General features: G+C 38.7%; 1 protein-coding gene across 5 annotated transcripts in view; it reads right to left on the reverse strand.

Annotated features, from left to right (window-relative positions):
• Positions 1-19,193, reverse strand: part of TSHZ2 (teashirt zinc finger homeobox 2) — a 232,021-nt gene that overhangs the window by 94,255 nt on the left and 118,573 nt on the right. The window lies entirely within an intron of this gene.

The following is a 19,193-nucleotide window of genomic DNA, read 5'->3' on the forward strand; positions in this document are numbered from 1 at the left end:
CCAGAAATATTTTCTTTCACAAATTATTTTAATAAGATGAATGTGATATTGGAAGAGCTGTAAACCTGAAAATTAATTAAGGAATTCAGTTGGACTTTTTTTTCTGGCCTTATATCAGCAGTAATTCTGCCTAAGTTACAGGAGATAACCTGGTTAAAAACAAACTGAAGAATTAGAGAAGAGTATTTTTTAAGGCTGGCTTCCCTGCAGTCAGTGGATAAATTCACAGTGACTCAATTCAGGCAGCAATTAACTCCAAAACCCCCACAAGAAGGGATGGAGCAGAACGAGTGGTTCAGGTATGTTTTCACAAACCCCAGTGTAATTTTTTTAACAGCCACTGTGAAGCTGTTATGCACAATGCAAGCAGATATTGAAACAATTCACTGTTATTGACAGCCACTCATCAAAACTAAATGTTGACTAAACGTTCAGTTCAGAAGCACAGGTCTTAGAACAAGATATGTTGATGAGCTCTTCCAGTTAGGTGCAAACACACCTGCGGTCACAGGAGTACTTTGTTGTATTTCCATAAGATCTAGCTTTGTGTAGCAGGTAGGTACGTAAAAAAAAGTAATACCAAACCCCCCAAATCAAAGCTGCCCTCAAAAATAACTAAGCAAAAATAAAATAATATTCTAGTACTTATAGCTGTGAAGTAACCCTAAAAGCTCAGAAAGCACAAGGTAAATAAGCCTAAAAGTCTTATTCATTTAAAATCAAATCCCTTCTCATCTTCTGAGAAAAGCCATTTTATGGCTCTTTGAGAACCTGTCTCATTTTGCTCCCTTGAATTTGGTACTCCTGAACAAATTATATCATTTTAGCAAATCAAAAGGGATGGGCAGAAAAGGCAGAAGCATTTTGATTAACAAATGGACAAAGCCTTCCGCAGTTTTTTAAGATATGTGTTTCAATTTTTCAGTCTATTTGAATGTGCATCTCACCCTTTCCAGCATGTTTAGCATCAAGCCAAAGACACGATCCAGAACTAGGAACTGTTTCCTGCATGAAAGTGCAGTATAAGAGGGAAATGATGGTTCTACCTGTGGATGGGTTAAGAAATCCACGTGAGCCATCTTTCTCACACCCTTCCCACAGTCCTAGGACCTGCACAGATCACAGCAGCTCAGAGCTGGCCTTGACTTAGGCCAGGGGTGACTCCAGGCAGCTTCACAACCAGAGACAAAGGTAACAGCAATGGCTATGAGCAAATGACCAGGACATCATTTTAGCACAATAAAGTAATAATCACATAGGAGTAGGAACACTGTGCTCTTCAGCAGATGCTTTCAGCAAAGAAATATTAAAGTGTTAAGTACTAAAACATAAGCCTTTTGCTAGCATGTTGGGGTACAGCAAAGATTAGTAGCCCCATTTACAGATGATCAAACTGAGGCAGGCAGCAAAAGCAACACTAGGACCAAAATATTTTTTCCTTCCTGCCTAAACTTTTTCCCTAATAACCAGATAATGCTTCCCATATACCCTTTTCTGAGCTCATATGTTTTTAAGGGGGACTAGGAGAATGGAGGGACATGGAGGCGGCAGAAGCTCCTACACGTCACGAGTAGTAACCTTGTTAAGCAAGCAGCACGAACTGATGAGCAGGACTGACATGGTTCTCGCGGTGTTAGAGATACTGTACAGCGTAGGTAGCAATGCTGGCCCCTTGCCAGGCTGTATCACAGTGCCAAGCATATTACACCGAGCAAAACAAAAATAAGGAGGGAATCCAATGAAGGAATCAGACAAAACAGACAACAAATAGCATTCACACAGTTTTGGGTCAGCGCAGATCTGATTCTCCATTTCAGCACCAATTCCTTGAATACTGTTAACCCATTTTTCACTGGAAGGTAATTTTTTCCTTTGGAAGACACATAGTGTAGATTTTTCCTCACAACATCCTTTGTCCTTCTAAAAGGATTTACTAGGAGAAGCAGAAGTACCAGACAGCTGCACATCCCCCACAACACAGATAACATTTTCTGCTTAATTAGGCATTGACATGTTTACTATAACCTTTACAGAAGAGTAACTCGTGCTGAGAAATCCTCTTTTTTTGTGTCTGTGTAAGATACAGACACAATCTTATGAAAGTGGTAAAAGTAACTTATTAGAAAGCACCATCAAGATTTCACAAAAGGATCAGTCAGGTCCATTTTAATAGTTAAGGGTTTGGGGCAGCTTTGAAAATGCATTTCAGTATCCTACTTGTAAAACCATTTCTGTTTATGTAAATGATTTAAATTGCTGTGGGCATTTTAAGGACAGTGGAGACCTCTTCTGTGCAGCCAACCTAGGGTACAAGAAATGCATGTGTCCTTCCAACAGTGGTTTTTAGTAAGATTTCATTGGACATGAAGTTTGATGTGAACTGATGTAGCTATTTAACAGAAATAACATTAATTTAAGTGGACTTTGCATTATTTATTTTATAAGTAAAGGGTGTTTTAAGCTTGTATACCCACATGCTTTAAATGCAGTGTCTGTAATAAATAGCATAAGTTTTGCACGTCATACTGATGTCCATATAATAAATTGCTGAGTGACCTGTTCTCTTCCCACCAGTTCTCCCCCAGGCATATTCTGACATTCCAAACCTCTGAGATGCTCATAAATAGCTGTTTTACAGGGAAAAAAAAAAATAAATCCAAACTCAGTAACCAGATGAATACTTCCTCCTTTTCCCAGATGAGGATTTTTCCCACCGAAATTAAGCAGGCCCAGGCAGAGATGTAAGGTGGGCAATGTGCAGTCCTGAAGAAGCAGGGGAATGAAATTTCACTGTAATTTTGAAAACTGGACAAAACCCAGGAGCTTCAGAGCATTGAATGGAAGCAATTTCTGGCTTCCTAAATGGAAATAAAATATTTGGGTTTAGTGCTGATTGATCCCAAGATAGTGTATGTCAAAATCATGACATCAGTAAGGATAACAGTATCATATAGATAATAATCATAAATACAATTCTAAGATGTTTTACCTTTTAAAAAAATTTCCTCTGTGCCTTTGCAATTGGATTCATGATAACTTAAGAAAACTACTTCTCTAGGACAAGGGTTGCAATAAACAGCTAATCCTTTACCCTTCAAAGTATAACATTTTCTTAGATATTTCTAGCATGTTTCTACAGAGTAACTAAAAGAAAGCGGGTCCAGCTGATACACCTGCAAAAACTCTTTGAACTTATGGGTCTAAAATCATCCATGTGCACTTTGAAGCCCTGACCCTACTAAGCAGACAGCACCGAGCCAAGCTCCCAGTGATGCTGAATCCAGTATTGACTTTTGGGCCCTCGCCCTCCCAACCAACCTGTAATTTGCACCACGTTATACATCACTTCTGACCTTGAACTGCAGAGTGTGAATACACCTTTTTTTTTTAAAGTGTTCATTCTGACTGTTAACTTTTCCACTGGTAGATGCTATTTTCACTCAAATTTGCTCTTTTTCCACATAGAGAAACATTTCTTAATATATATATATGTACATGTTTCTTTCCAAGACTGGAAAATCTATTTTCTGCCAAGAAAAGGGACAGTGAATCATTGTCCAGAACAACACTGTTAATCCATGTAAAACCCATGCACCATCTGCACTTTTTCATATATATATTTCAGTTTTACTTGAAATAACATCATTAGTAGAGCAATCTCACAGTGCTATAAGGTGATCTTGTTTCCCTCTTGTCTGGCTTCAGCTCAAATATCTTTTTTTGTTTGGCAGAAACGGTGTCTTCCTCTGAAATATTTCATGCAGATAATGGATAATGACCATTTCTCATTCCTTTTTCTCAAAAATGTCTAACTACATTAGTTACCCAAAGACAAATCTTAACCTGGCTCTTTGTAGAAGTTCATAGCTGCAGATTCATCCCAGTTTGAAAATCAGCTGAAGAGATAAATTGGCAGCTGAGGAAAAAAACCAAACCTACTTTGTTGCATAAATCTAATATCAAAGACATTTTGGAATTTAGTAGGATTAAAACCAATGGAAGACTCTGGAAATGCAATGGAGTTTCATGGAAAGAACTCTCAAAATACACAATCTGTAATACAAGACTGAATTATATAATTTCAGACCTTTTTAGGCTATGTTAAAAATTCCTGTACCAGGGAAATAACTTCCTGTTAAGTTCTGCAAGATGGAAAGAAACCGCAGGGAAAGGTTACCATGCTCTCCACAGAGGGAGCAGAAAGTGTCTGGCTGTGAATCACGGGTGTTGGAGATGAAGCAGTGTCTCTGTCATCTGGTCTATATGTCCTGGTAGCGTGAGGTTTATTTCTAAAGCCGTGTGCATCCTGAAGAACATTTTAGATGCTCTCAAAACCTCAGAAAAGGCTGAATATCTTCAATTGCCTCTTTTCTGGGAGGCCAGTTAGTGATTTTGGATAATGGGAAATTGTTTCCACCTTTTGCTGCTGTTACTGTTTACCATCACACCCAAATTCAATTTGCAGTGGCTTGGTATGGAAGTTTTGATCACTGCCCTACTGATGCAATTTTATGTCCTAAACAACTTGTCATCTCAAAGGAGAGATTTTTCCCAATATGCCTTTGCTTTTTTTTTTTTTTTCCCCTAGAACTTTGTTTTTAAATAGTTACAGCAGCTGATACTAGGGCATGAATTCCTGCCTCCTGCAGAGTAGGAAAAGAAACATCCATTACCATCCACTGCTGGAGGACAGAAGCAACCACCCTCGCTGGTGCCAAGCTTGCAAGCCACTGCAGCTTAGGAGCAAGGAAACTCAGAGTGGTTTCTGCCATAACTGATTTTTAACACGCAAAGGCAATTCCATGGAGCCATAACTATTATTTATATTCTATGCTGAAATGAAACAATTTTGGGCTTTCATTTTGTTGTATTCTAATTAGAGTCATATTATAAACTTTTCCATTAAATGTCCAATTTCCTACTGGTTAAGAAGGCAAAATACCCACCAGTTTCAGTGGGACTCTGAGCAGCACAAAGGAGAACAGATTATGTTTTTTGTACAATTAGGAGTCAAATTAAAATGATCAGTGGCTGGAAGCATATGCTCAGGGAACTGGGTTGTGAGTGACCCATAAACCCAAAGAAAAACAAATAATAAAACTGGGGGGGGGGTGGGGGACCCAAAAGGAAAACAAAAAAAGAGAGGTGAGCTGATGTGCTCTGCTGAGCTGAGAATCCATAGCAGGGGCAGAATTATTATGGAGTTTTTCTTGAATAATTTTCCTTAAGGATAATGTTGCTTACATAGTCAGATATTGTGCTGTGAGAAAAAAACAACTTCAGTCATATTTGCCTGGCTCTGGATTCAGTTACTGTGAGTGGCTGAAGAAGCTGAAGCTGTTGCAGAAACGGATTTAGCCATGTTCAGAGCCATGTTCAGGTTCCTTACATGAAGGCTTACAGTGTAAATGAATAATTTGTCTTTGGTTAAAAACATTTCTGTTTGTTATTTTCCACAAAGCCCTGGAACTTACAATTTCATTCTTTCAACCAGCTGAAGGTGTTTGATGTTGTCCAGATCATATTTTCAGCAAATATGCTTCTAATGAAAGCTATGAAACGTTGCATCACTTGATTCAAAGAACTCAACTTTCACAGCCCTTTGGTGTGCCTGAGCAGCAGACCCCCTGCCCTGTCCGTGCCACCTGCTTGTCCCTTGCACCAGAGTCCGTGTCAGGCAAAGCTTTAGACAGGTATCAGGCAATCATCACATCACCGCAACATCAATACACGTTGTGCTAAATTGCTAGTACAGGTGCTTTCCAACATGCAGTTTGGTCCTGAACAATTAAAGGAATATAGGAGCAGCAAGTATGTTTTCCTCATTAGTAATTTTAATTGCATCAGTATAAATCACTTTCCTGATTAAAACATAAGCCTGAAACTTTTGTCTGTCTTTGCCTTTCTTCCATCTTCTTTTGTCCTATTGTTGTGGAAAACAGCAGTGGCTTTGTAAATTTATAGATTATCACATTTAAAATCCGAGTTTCAAATTATATTTTCCCTCTTTCATTATCCTAGGCTACTCTAAATACCAATCTAAATTTCTTTAAATGGCATGCACTACAAATCAGAATCAGAAAAAAATATATATCTATATAAATTGAAATTGTAATGAGTCTTACCAGTGTATTGCTAGCACTTTGGTTCATTTGATATGAACTTTGTTTTTTTAAAGTACCACATGGTAAGGCTTTGAAACTTCAGTTTGTAAAAAAAACTGTAACAGCCTTACAGCCTTTGAAGTCACTACTGATATAACTCTGAACAGATCCATTCAAGTTCAACTAACATCAGACAAATGTTTAGTGTATCAGAGGAAGCCACAAAAGCAAGGATTTCATCAATATTTCACAACAGCCTCAGGGAAACTGTAGATTGCAATGCTGTAGGGCAGCTAATGGAATTACACACAAGGGTTTTGTACATTTAAAATAAGCAGCTACTAAAAAAATTACCCTTCAGTTTGATAGAAACTGTATAAAACTGCAGATGGGAAACAATTAAATAGCTACCAACATTTATCCATGTCAGCCTGATAGGTCATTTAATAACAGGTATTTCTTTCCTTCTTTCTTTTTTTTCCTGGTAGGGCAATAATAAAGATTAACATTTATGAAAAGTAGCATAAAATATAGTACAGCCAAATGAATAATTAAAGATGCTTCTGAAGAATTTGTTTGCTATTGTATGGCCGTGAAGACTGCTCTCCAGTAATGAAGTACATTTATATTAAATACAATTATAAATAGAAAGAAGAGGAGGATTATGTTTATGGACACTTGTGCTTTATCCTAAAAAAAAATAAATCTTTGACTCATTTCTATTGAATCCATGGCTTATCTCATGGACAGCATTTCTTCTCAACACATTCTCCTTGAAAAGAGTTGGGCCCCGGCTTTGACTGCACATGGGGTACACTTGAAGCTGGACATATTACATATGAGGAACCAGTGAAAGATCAACACTTTCCCTGGAAAGGCTCTTGATCAGTGTGAAGAATTTAGCGTATGAAAGCGTGATGTTTATTCTAAAAATAGATCTGTATAACCCTATTCTTTTTCATTACTATGTTCAACATGTAAAGGTCTTGAAGTACTAGCCCGTCACACAGTTGTTTTTGAGTGTTTAAGTCACTCTTGAGTGTTATGGTCTGCGACTGTGGAAAATTACTATTTCTGTTAATAACTGATGCTTGTTCAGTGCATTGAATAGCACAATGTGAGACACAAATTATTTGATTATTACTTTTAAAAGGCTGCTTATTTCTTGGCCTCTCCAAAACAGACCAGCTTGGCTAAATACAATGGAGTAGCCAGTCTCATGCAGAAGCATTTAAGCTCCAGTTCAAGAAAGCTCATAAACACATTACATTTGTCCCATTTGGGGTAAGAGTAGACAGGCTTATCTGCCGTAGAGACTATGGCATGATGATGCTTCCCTGCCATAATTACTTATTAATCAATTATTAATATGTGAACAATAGCAGCCTGATTTCAGTAATGTGACTGAGGATTAAGTGAGTCAGCCTTGATAGAAAATCTGCCAGAGCAAGGAGCAAGACTCAACTGTCATAACTCCGGCATCTGCCACTGATTGCTGAGGTGGCCTCTTGCAAGTCACACAGGGTCAGTTCAAAGCTCAGATGTTTTTATGGATAACCTCCACGAACAGCCATTTTCTCTTGAAAATCCCAGCCTCCCTGCCTGCTGAATTGCAAAATGCTGCTTCTTGTACATGTTCTGCAGGAACACCCTGGGAAATGCGTTGTGCTTGTATGGTGAGCAGAAAATCTAGAGCTATGTGAGTACTTTAGCTTCACAATCCAGTGATGGGTAGAGATGAAGCCAACAGCACTTCTTACGTGTTTTTATTAAAGCATGGAATTCATGCACAGCTGAACATGCTGCATAAAATGCAAGCTTCTTGCAATAACTTGTTGAGTAGGACCTAGTATTACAGCCTATTTTTTTAAAAAAATATTAACATTGCTTTAAAAGTACACTATTATTATAACATTTGTCTAAAGAGCAGTGGGCCTTTTGATTTTCCCTTTGGATACACGGCCGTATTGCAGCTCCAGTGAGATCTGCTTTAAGCCGTACTTGCTGGTAATAGTCATAAATCTGTGCTGGTTACTCATAGCTGGTTAAACCACGGCTGCAACATCATTTGTCTCTTAACATCTCTTTAGATAAGGTACATAAGTAGAAAATGGGACTATAATGAAATATATCTTCCTCATCTTCTTGCTTTGTTTTGATCTGACATTCCAGGCAATAGGAAACTGCAAATAATTTTGAAGTGTGATTTTGCACTTGCTGGAATTTCAGCGTAAAAGGAATACTAGTGAAGAATACACAGATCATCAAGTGTTTTATTTCCCTCTTTATTTTCCTTTCAGGAATATACTGTTGCAAATGTTGGTCCAAATGAATAGTCTGCTTCTTTTGTGACAAATATTATGGCCAAGAAACATTGACTTTTGACCATTAGACATCTTTGCACTTACAGCCACATAACCATCAAAGCACTAAGCCAGCATGAAGGTCATTACCCCAGACAGCATCTTACTTCGACTAACTTCTCAGATATGTAAGCAATAAGCAGTTGCAAGAGATTGATATGATACTTTGTGAGTAATTTGGATGAACTATAACACTAACCCAGTAAAGTATTATAATTTTAAATGTGTCCAGAAAATAATTGAAATTCTGGTTTAGCTTCATCATAATGCACAGTGCTGGGTATATTTACCAGCTGACTAGTTTAGCATGAATATTGCTTTACAAATGAGGTCATATTGTTTTTAAGAAACAATATTGCTATCAAACATGTTTAGGAAGAAAAGCAAGAGATTATGAGTACACTTTTAACCTTTCTGTCTCTTTCTATATCTGTTTACTATGGTGATTTAGGTGCTCAGTGTTGTTTGAAGGCAAACATAGAAGGTTCTGGCATTTAAAAGAGATCCAGTAATGAGCAACTGGCAGTCAGATTATTTCTTATTATTACTCTGTCACAAAATCTCTGTTCTACATCACTCCATCTTTGCAACAACAGTAAGAGATGAGAAAGGTCAAAACATCTCCTGCAAACATACAGTCTGTACATGCACAACACTGTTCCTGAGTCACATACAACAGCCACAATTCAATCCGTGCTGTGGAAAAGAACAGAGTCCATACGTAACCAAGTTTCATTAGAGAGAAGGCTTTGCTCCTGCTGGTACTGACACTGTCCAGGTCAGAGTGGGATCACATACTAATTCTAGTTCACAGATTTCTTTTTTACCCCTTGCTCTGCCGTCAGAATGAGAGATACCTAAACAAGTCACCCTAAAGAGTTTGTAATATATACAATAGGTATGCATCCACCTACACAATGTTCGGACATTTCTCTACCCAAGAAGGGGACATACAGTGGGGCTTGGTCCTGCTTTTCACTTCTCATTGAAGTCAAAAGTGAGAAAGCTGCAGCAACTGTGGCAAGAATCAATCTGCGATCCTTTGAAATCTATTTCAAAGATGGAAATAACTTATTTTAAGATCCTGCTTGAAATACTTGCTCTGCGAGTAGCATGACAGCAGGTGTGCTGCTGAGGCTTTGGTAGCACAAACTTGCTATCACTTGTACCTGAAGTTTTGGGGGAATCATATCTTATCACTCTCTTAATAGATCATGCAAACACACTGCATCTTTATTGTTACCATTGTAATTTTATTTATGTACTGCCCCCAACACCAATACTGCCCTACAAAATCTTTTACCAACATGGAACAAAATTCTTCCTGGCCCAAAAAGCTCGCAGTTTTGATACTCTCCAGTGCTTTCCTTTCTCTTTCCACACAATCTGGGATGTTGCTTTGCTGTTCCCTTGCAGATATGAAGGCCTATTAATAGTAAGAATACTAATAATTATCAGTAGTAAAATTAGTACTGTTGGTTCCATTCTGCAAGAAACATGTGCAAAACAAATCAATCCATGTCAAAAGGAAAGCTTCCAACTGATATGGAAAATAAATACAGTTTCCAAGTATCTATCAAGATTATTAAAATAACAGAAATTTCAAAGAAAAAAAAAAGAAAAATGATTGAAGCACAAAATTTAAGCTGTGTTCTTTTAAATTGTGTCTCAAATGATCCAAGAAGGGCTTAGATCCAGGGCCAGTACACAGATCATTTACAGATCATAATCACTACAGTCTCCGTGTTGCATTCCTGCTCTGTCTTAAGTGATAACTGAAATTTATCACATGGGACAAAGCATAAAAAAACAGGGAGCAACAACAGGAGGCTGCAGCTGCACAGGAACAGCTTTTCTTGAATCTCAGCAAGAAATAACAACTATGAGTTATGGTAAAAAAAATCCAATAATCAGAAAGGTCACTTACTGACAGAAATGACTTCTTCAGCACAGGTACCATGATGTAACCACTGCTGAAGTGAGGGACCTCACTGGGTACAAAAAAAGCTATATATTTTATCCATCATAACTGGATTTAAGGCCTTCAAGAATACACAAAGCAGTCTAGTGGATCTGAAATCCAGACTCTAAAATCCCGAAGGAGCTGAAAGAGTGGGTTAACCATCTCTACTATCCAACTCTGTAAAACAATAAAAAAACCTTCATAAACTTCCCTGTGTTTTTTCCAGGGCCTCACCTCAACTTGGAAGGAAAAGCAACAGAGGGCATCTGACCTCTACCAAATGCTGACTTTCTGAAAAATGAATTGCTGCTACAGGCAAGACCAAATACAAAACAAGCCATTAAGAACCCCCTATTTAAAATATTTACAGAATTAAAATATATTTATTGCTGTTTCTAGTAATCACAAGTCTAAGTGCAGACAAGAGCTTGGAAAAAAGGTCCAGGGAATTTTCAGTTGTGGTTAAATACACAACAAGAGCAAAACATCTCCGTTTTTGTTCTAATTCCTACCTCTGCCATTTCACTGTCTCCCAGGCACCAGTATGCAACTGGGACACCACCTTTAGAGCTCTGCACTTCTGCAGAGGAGCAAATGTACCTGTGATGTTTATTAAGGTATCATTATATGTGTGCGTGGCATCATTTATTTTCTGTGGAAGAGACCATGCCAGGTCAAGATCAACAGTCTGAGCAGACAATTCATCAGGTGGGAGCAGGTCGCAGGGACAGTGTAAGAAACCGCTTGAAAAGGAGCACAAAACTGAAATGGATGGAAGTGTAAAAGTAATAAGAAAGTGATCAGTGAAACTACGAACAACAGAAGATAAATCAAATGAAACAAGTGCAGAGCAGAGATCAGTCCAAGGGGGTTTCCTTAAACGTGAACAGTGCTTTAACTTCTATGACAAAGATGAATCCATGTATAATGTTTTTCCTCAAAATTCTGCTGGGAATCAGGAGGATGAACAGAGCAGGATTACTATCAGGGCATTCAGAAAGAATTGGTAAGAAAACCCAGTCTACTTTCTTAAAGTTGCATTGGAAATAGATGCAGAGAGCATTTAGAAAGTGAAGCATTACAAGGGATTTTTTCACATTTACATTAACTATGTTCAAACAGCATTTATTCTGTGAGAGTGTGTTACAGGATCTGCACATATATTTCGATTTAGACCCCTGAAACAATGACTGAGATCATATAGAAATAAAGAGTGGTAAGTGTACAATTATGGTAAAAATGAAGACATGTGGAATAAGGACTTTTTAATAAAAGGAACGACTCACAATTAACTTGACTAGTTCTTGAACAGAAACCAACCAAATAATTTTATTGAGGATTGGACTTCATACCAGTAAAACCCTTTTGCTATCAATAATCCTATTATTCATGACAAAAGATCTTGTGCACCTTATCTAACACAGATTTTGGGCTAGCTACTGATAATGTGAAAGTAAAACTTCCAAAAATTTTTTTATATCAGTGGGAGTTGAATAAGCTTAGGTCTGCACAGCTTTTTTTGAGAATACATGAGGATACACTGGCTACGGACACTAAGTCCTGGCTGATTTGCTAAGTAGAGAAAGTCCTTTGAGATTTTATGGGTAAAGTTGATTTGGAGCTATAAAATTGAAGCATTTATTACAGACCAGAGGCTAACAACACTTCATTACAGACTGTCTAAACACTTTCAGTTTATCCACTAGGTTGAAATCCAAACAACGCTTCCCTTTTAAAGCATTTCTGGATAATTCCCTTTCTACCAGGAATAACACCTAAAAAATAATAAAAAAAAATAAATTAATGTGTTTATCAATCTATGCTGAAATGTAAATGAAGGCAAAGCACAGCACAGATCTATCTAGTACCAGCACAAAGTCTGTCTTGAAAAACTATTAATTTGCCTTGTCTACATGAGCAAATTACTGTATGTATCCACCAATGCACAGCTGGAATTTGACTAGCTTGTATTTGGATTTTTGAATTTTTCAACATGTATGGTACTGCCAGTTCATTGCTCCTTCTGTGCAGATGGTTCCCTTATACTGATTGGAAATCTGTTGTGCAGAAAAAGAGAGAAAAACATGTTTAAAATCAGAAGTTTCAGAAAGACTGAAACTGCTTTTAACTCATTATTTAAGAATTCACTATGTTTTAATACTCTGCCCCTTACAAACAAGTCTTTAAACACTCACTGGGAGAAGAACCAGCAAAACTGGATACCTTTGCTGCTGCCTCAGAGAAGTTTAGTTTAAACAAGCTAGATCTCTTGGCAACTCACTTACCCCCTAATGTCTTTGGTCCATAAGCATAACCCGGTGGCAGCATTAATGCTCCTAGACAAGGCAGCAGTGCTCAACAGCAGCAGCCCTTCTCCAAAGCATTTGCTCAAACAGAAAAGTCCTCCAGGGGTCCTGCTCAGGAGGCCCCAGCTGGCATGTGCCAGAGCTCTCTGCAGCCACGTGCTGTCAGATGCCACTGTGGCCGCTGCCCAGCAGAGCTATGATATTGCAGGGGGAGCAAACCTGTAAGATGCACAAAGGCAGCTTCTCAAAGTGGTCACCTATGGGGCCAGCTTATTGCAACCAGTTCTTGGGGTCTATCAAGCTCCACACATCCATGAGATAAGCTTGACTCTAACCTGCAGCGTACTTTGCTGAAACGTGGGTTTCATTTCTAATAATTTCTCAGATGTTAATGGCATATAAATTTTTCCATGTACAACAGGCTAAATTTCTTACTGGTAATTCTTTTGAAGCAAATGGATTTAGGTAGAGGAAGAATTGGCTCAATGTTTTATTTTTCTTGGCGCCCTCTATAAAGAACCTTTTCTTTTTGCTAGTGTCGTTTCTGTCTGATGAGTGTATACATATATATGTTTATATTCATTTTTTTGCTGCCAATAGCATGGAAGTAGGAAGTTTCTACATCCTAAACTCTCTAACAAGGTATCAAAATAGCAGTAATTAAAAAAAAAAAAAATATTGTGTAGCTGTTACTCTAAAGCCCTCACGCTCCCGGCAAATAGCACACCTTACACTCACTGGTGCCGTTCTGTACAACCTGATGTCGTGGTTTAACCCCGACTGGTAATTAAGCCCCACGCAGCCACTCGCTCACTCCCCCCTCACCCAGAGGGATGGGGAGGAGAGCTGGAAAGGAATACAAAACTCTAGAGTTAAGACAAGAACAATTTAATAATTGAAATAGAATAAAAATGAAAGAACAATAATACCAACGATGACAATAGTAGTTATAACAAAAAGGGGAAGGGAAAGAACAAAATCCAGAGGGAAAGGAACATGTGGTGCACAATGCAACTGCCCACCACCCGCCGACTGATGCCCGGTCAGTCCCCAAGCAATCAGGCAGGAGACGTCCCATGGCACGGGATGTTGCTTTGGCTAGTTGGGGTCAGCTGCCCCGGCTGTGTCCCCTCCCAGCTCCTTGTGGCCCTCCAGCCTTTTCACTAACAAGGCCTGAGGAACTGAGAAGTCTCACATCAAAGTCAAAACACAGCACCGTACTAGTTCCTAAGAAGATAATTAACTCCATCCCGGCTGACACCGGGACGCTTGAGCACTTCTTCAAAGGATCCCTTCTTCCTTTTCTTTTATCTGATAACTTTGGGTATTAGCAGGGGCTCTGAAGCACAGTTCTGGGGCCAGTCAATCCTATGGAAATGCAATCTAATCCCAGCAAAGAATTTTTTATGTTTTTTATTAATTCCATGTTATGGAAAACAAAATTTTGCCCGTTACTTTGGAAATTAAACAGTGTATTTCCACTTCACCTCCTCCATTACCATTAACCTAAAAAGAAGGATGAGATGATTTCTCGTATTATTTCACAATTTGTTTGTCCTCATGTGATTGAGAGGCAACCTCTCATATGAAACTCATCTTCCTCCCTAGCCCTTCCCCAGCACAACACAGTTTCCCCAACCAGTATCAACTGCCACAAAGTGGTTTCACCACTACCTGTTCTTCCTTCCTCTATGAGCGGCCACATTTTTTGCTTTTTCTCCTTGACACTGGTAAAAATGCTGGTGTTAGAGGAAGCAGACAATTAAAGGTCAAAAATTCAAGTGTTTTTCTGTTCCACCCTGTATAAATCTATTGCTGTCAGAGAGAAGCAATCATGTCTGCAAATGCACTTTACAGGGCTGAGAAGATTTGTTTCCCAACTTAAACTATGTAACATTTAAATATCAAAAACTTTGTTTTCTAATGAGGGAAGTATTGAGAGGGGAGAAATGAATTATATGCTTGATGTATACTGAAGGCTGGGAAAATTAAGGCCATTTCCCATGGTGAGAATGCAGTGATTTCAGTTTGTGAGAGTAAATTAAACCTTTGGGAGAATTTGTCTTCCATTAAATTGAACAGCTAAACAGGCACGGAAGATTTTAATGTCACCACCAACAAACCCCAAAGGTTACAAAAAGAAAAAGAAACACAGTTTTCTTGTTTGGAAGTTCTCTGTCTCTCTACCTAGGAAAAATGCAAACTGTAAATGTATGTTGAGACACAAAGACTCTTAAAGATCATAATTCCATTCCTATACCATATGCTATTAATGTCTGTCAACACTGTTTAGCCAGCAACTGCTGACAGAACCATATTTGCTATCTAAATACATCATAAATAAATCAGTAATGAACTGCTTTAGTAAACCTTCTGCACTGATTGGAAATACAGATCGAGTAAACAAACTCTGGGGATAGCATTTTGCAGCTAGAAGTATATACAACTGTTTAATGTCAATGACAAAGTCACTCACACCTCCTTCTGGCAAGACACAAGGCGGGTGAAAGAAAATCGTAGGGATGGCAAAAGTGTTTAATCAATTGTAGCAAATGTACCTGTCAGCATTCATCATATTACCTCTCCTTTTTTTTAACCTTATGCAAATCTCAGGAAAGGGACTTTCAGCAGGTAGAGCTACAAATATGCTGGTAACAAAATCAAAAACCTCAGCTCATGACGGTCTCATGACTAGGGAGATGGTCATCAAAGCCCAGCTGAGGTTCAGCAGCTTTTAAAGTCTGACCTGTAATGAGCAAGCACAGGCTCTGCTGACTTCTTGGCAAACAAAAGAGCAGATTTTGTCTTAAATATGAGTCTTTTTGAGGCAATGGCACACACTCAGTAGGAAGAAACCAGGAACTAGGACTGTGTCGCAAAGCAGATTCCTGACTCTGCTGCAGTTTAACTAATAGTTTTGCACAGCAGAGTTTCTGTGTGCTTTTGAAGGTAAAAATGGATGGACATTTGTGCCAGAATTTGGCTTTGAGATGTGGAATACACTGAAATTGCAAACTTCAAGTACCTTGTGTATGTGCAAGATAAAAAATGGTAGGAAACATTCCCTTATTTGTTCAAACAAACCTACCAAATGTTGTCTGGACAAAAAGCAACTGTCTGGTGGAGAGGAGCTGGAACTAGATTTTTTCTTGTGAGGTGGGATATTGAAATAGGAATTAGTAGTAATAATAGTAATAATATAGTAATTATAATATAGTAATATATATATACTATATATATTTATTTATATGTATAAAATATAGTAATAATAAAGTAATAAACTTTAAAAAAATCTACTAGCACCATAAATTTGTAATTGCATAAATATTTCTAGTCTTCCCAACTCTTTCTTGACACAGGTTTTTTGAAAGTTACTTTCTGACAGCTTTCTGGTAATTAGACACCACAGCTTTATATCAGAAGAACAGTCTTAATTAAGACTGCAGAGAGATGCTAAAATTATAATTTCCTCTATGCTATATTTTAGCAGCAGAAATTCTTGGAGATCCCTGTGGGATGAGACTTTAGTCCAGAATAAAACAAGTGCTAATTTATCATGATGCTTACAATGGATGATATTTTAAAAAAACAGAATCTATCTTCTAGATGGAGGATTAAAAGTTTCTCTTAATACCATCAGACGATTAAACATCTTATCCTTTGTTCCCGCCAAAGTAACTTCCAGTTCACAACCCGAACACTCTGTAAGATGCAGAAAAAGACCTGTTTACAAATTCAGATCGTTGACAAGACTCACAAAGCAGTGGCAGGTGTTATTCTTTATAGCAGGAATTAGCTGTGTACACAGAGGGCTAGCACAAGGAACCGGGAAGGCTGCAACTTGTTACGTCCCACCAGCAGGACACTGTCTGCCTTCAGCACAATAAAACAGGATCCATCGTCCTGAATGCACACTATCACCTGATGCTGTGCATTTTTTGTTCACCTGGAGTTAGGTGAGCAGATGCTAAATACTGATACGGAAAAGGAAAGGAGCCTGGGTTAAAAGCAGCGTGGGTCTGTAAAGGAAGAAGGGTAGGATCTTATCTTCCAATAAATCAAGTTCTAAATTTAAATTATGAGCACCTTAAGAAGACTGAGGTTCATGCAAAAGAATACAGTGTAAGACAAGGTTCCCTCTGGTGTCATTTGTTTTCGTGACAAGCTGCAGAGATTGCTGGAACAGAAGAAGTCCCAAGCTCCTAAATACCATCTCAAGTAGAGTTCATGTAAAAAAGAAGAGAAGCGGCACGGTCTGGATTATAAACATTCATATTTTACAACCTTTCAGTTTATTTACTGATATATCTTTTTCTAACTATGTCTGTTGTTTGTATCAGCTTGCCTAGGCAAAACAGAGCCATACATAATTCAGGGATAAAATTGCCATCACGTCACTGCAGAATCAAAACAAATAGACCCCAAACATATATTTTTCATTAATAACCCTCCATTACCAAGTTCTGACACTTTGAACCAAAAATAAATAAATAAAATAGCAAGATAAAAAAGAAAGACACCTCATTATATAATGCCAGTCTCCCTGGCTTTGCACTCGGAGCAGGTGGAGGCATTGTCTGAAAAGTTAGTGCTTAATGTGACCCGGGAGCCGCGGTCCGGGCTGGCAGGGGAGGACAGGGAGAAGCAATCAGCCACTTGGCCAAAGCTGTCACCAGTCCTCAAGCCTGTGAGACAAGGCTAACTGTGGAAGCTCCCATGCCACTTACACATTTCATTTTTTGCTGTCTTCCTGTCCAAAAAAAGGAAAAAACAGGGGAAAAAAAAAAAAGAAGGAAAGAAAGAAAGGGAGGGGTACAGCGGGGAAAAGGAGAGAGAAGAAAAATAACTGTTAATTTACAGAGCTGAAAATAGCAGCTGCTAATGGGCTTTTGCACTCCTCCTTTAGTCACTGCAAGGTCATGATCAGAAGTAGCCTGTGATTGATTCTAAAGTGAAGCTCAGCTCTTCATGTCTGTAATGGACATTAAAAAATCTGAAAGGAGCTCAAAAGAGAAAACAAAAAAGTGACATATTTTATGGAGCCCTGAAGTCCTCCAGGTTCTCAGAATGAACTTGGAGGGTGGAGTCATGCCCCGTTTTTTTAATTGTCCCTCATAATAATTATTGCATTACAAGGAACAATTAATTATATAGATTAGTCTAACTTCATCGATTTTATGGCCATTTTATTGCTATTTCTTTCAGCTCTGAAAAGAACAGCCCTCCTCTTCCATCCCGGTGTTTAAAGGGTTAAATGAGATGAGTGACAGCCTTTCTGCATGATTTACAACTTCGAGCCCTGTAGTGAAACCAGTGCTTGATGGATGATCCTGAAAGACGGAGACTAACCATAAATCATGTCTTTGAATCATTGACAAAGATAAAGGAGAGAAAGAAAAAGCACTGGCATTGACATTCATTCTCCCAATAATGTACATTGACTAGTTACAATACAGAACCTTAATTAAAAAAGCGAACTCAAAGTAGTCACCTCAGTGTAGGGAATGCACTGCTCTGGAAGGCTCATGAAAATCACAAATAAAAGTTCAAGCCACATCCATGATCGGTTACCTCCCTGGGAAAAGCACTTGGATGTGCACTTGCCACAGCCCTGCACTGGAAAGAAAACCCAATAAGCACTGGTCCAAACCTCCTCGTTATTTAGCACCTAGCTTTCTTCTTTTTTGTGCCTGGTTTTAATTTCATCTTATTATTGTTAGGGCCAAATGCTGAGGCAAGGTGAGAGCCTTGTTTTAGGCACCGGCTGTATTATGTGGAGATGCCAACCTTCAGAAGCAAAACAAAGAAAGGGCTATCATCTCTGCCTTTCTGAGGGCTGAGGCACCGAGAAACACAGTGCCTTGTTCAGGGGCCACGTGGAAATCTTGATGACTTTATGAAAGAGACACACGTTTGCGTATCATGATATGCCTGTGACAGAAGGGTATTGGAACTGATAGGGAAGTCTGTCCGTCTACTGTTTCCAGTTTTATGGTAGAGATGAGAAGAAAACTGAAATCCCCTGAATCACAGGCTGGGAAGAAGAAATCATTGCTTAATCTCAGGTGCCGCTCGTACACGCTCACATGAAGTCTAGCAGCTACAGAGATCCCTGACCTACCATCTGCAAACACAGCAGCAGCACTTTTATTTTTGACTTCTCAAACGTATAGGTATCACCTTTACCTTTCAAAACTGGAACAGGGCACTTCTGTGATACATTTCACATTGGGCAAGGAACGGGAGAAACCCCCAAATATCAGCTTCCAGGAGCCTGAATAAATGGTGGTGAAATTCAAGGACAGGTTAAGACCTATTTGGGTGAGTGAACTGATAGCACCATCTGTAATAGTACTGGGCAGTGCCGTCTTTGTGCACAAGGAAAACTGGCAGGCTGATAAAGAAATACACGTGAAGCAGTTGCGGAAGGCACCCATTCTGTGTCTGTAAGTGGAAC

Source organism: Falco peregrinus, chromosome 9 (genome assembly GCF_023634155.1).
Source record: "Falco peregrinus isolate bFalPer1 chromosome 9, bFalPer1.pri, whole genome shotgun sequence".
In the NCBI taxonomy this organism is placed as follows: domain Eukaryota; kingdom Metazoa; phylum Chordata; class Aves; order Falconiformes; family Falconidae; genus Falco; species Falco peregrinus.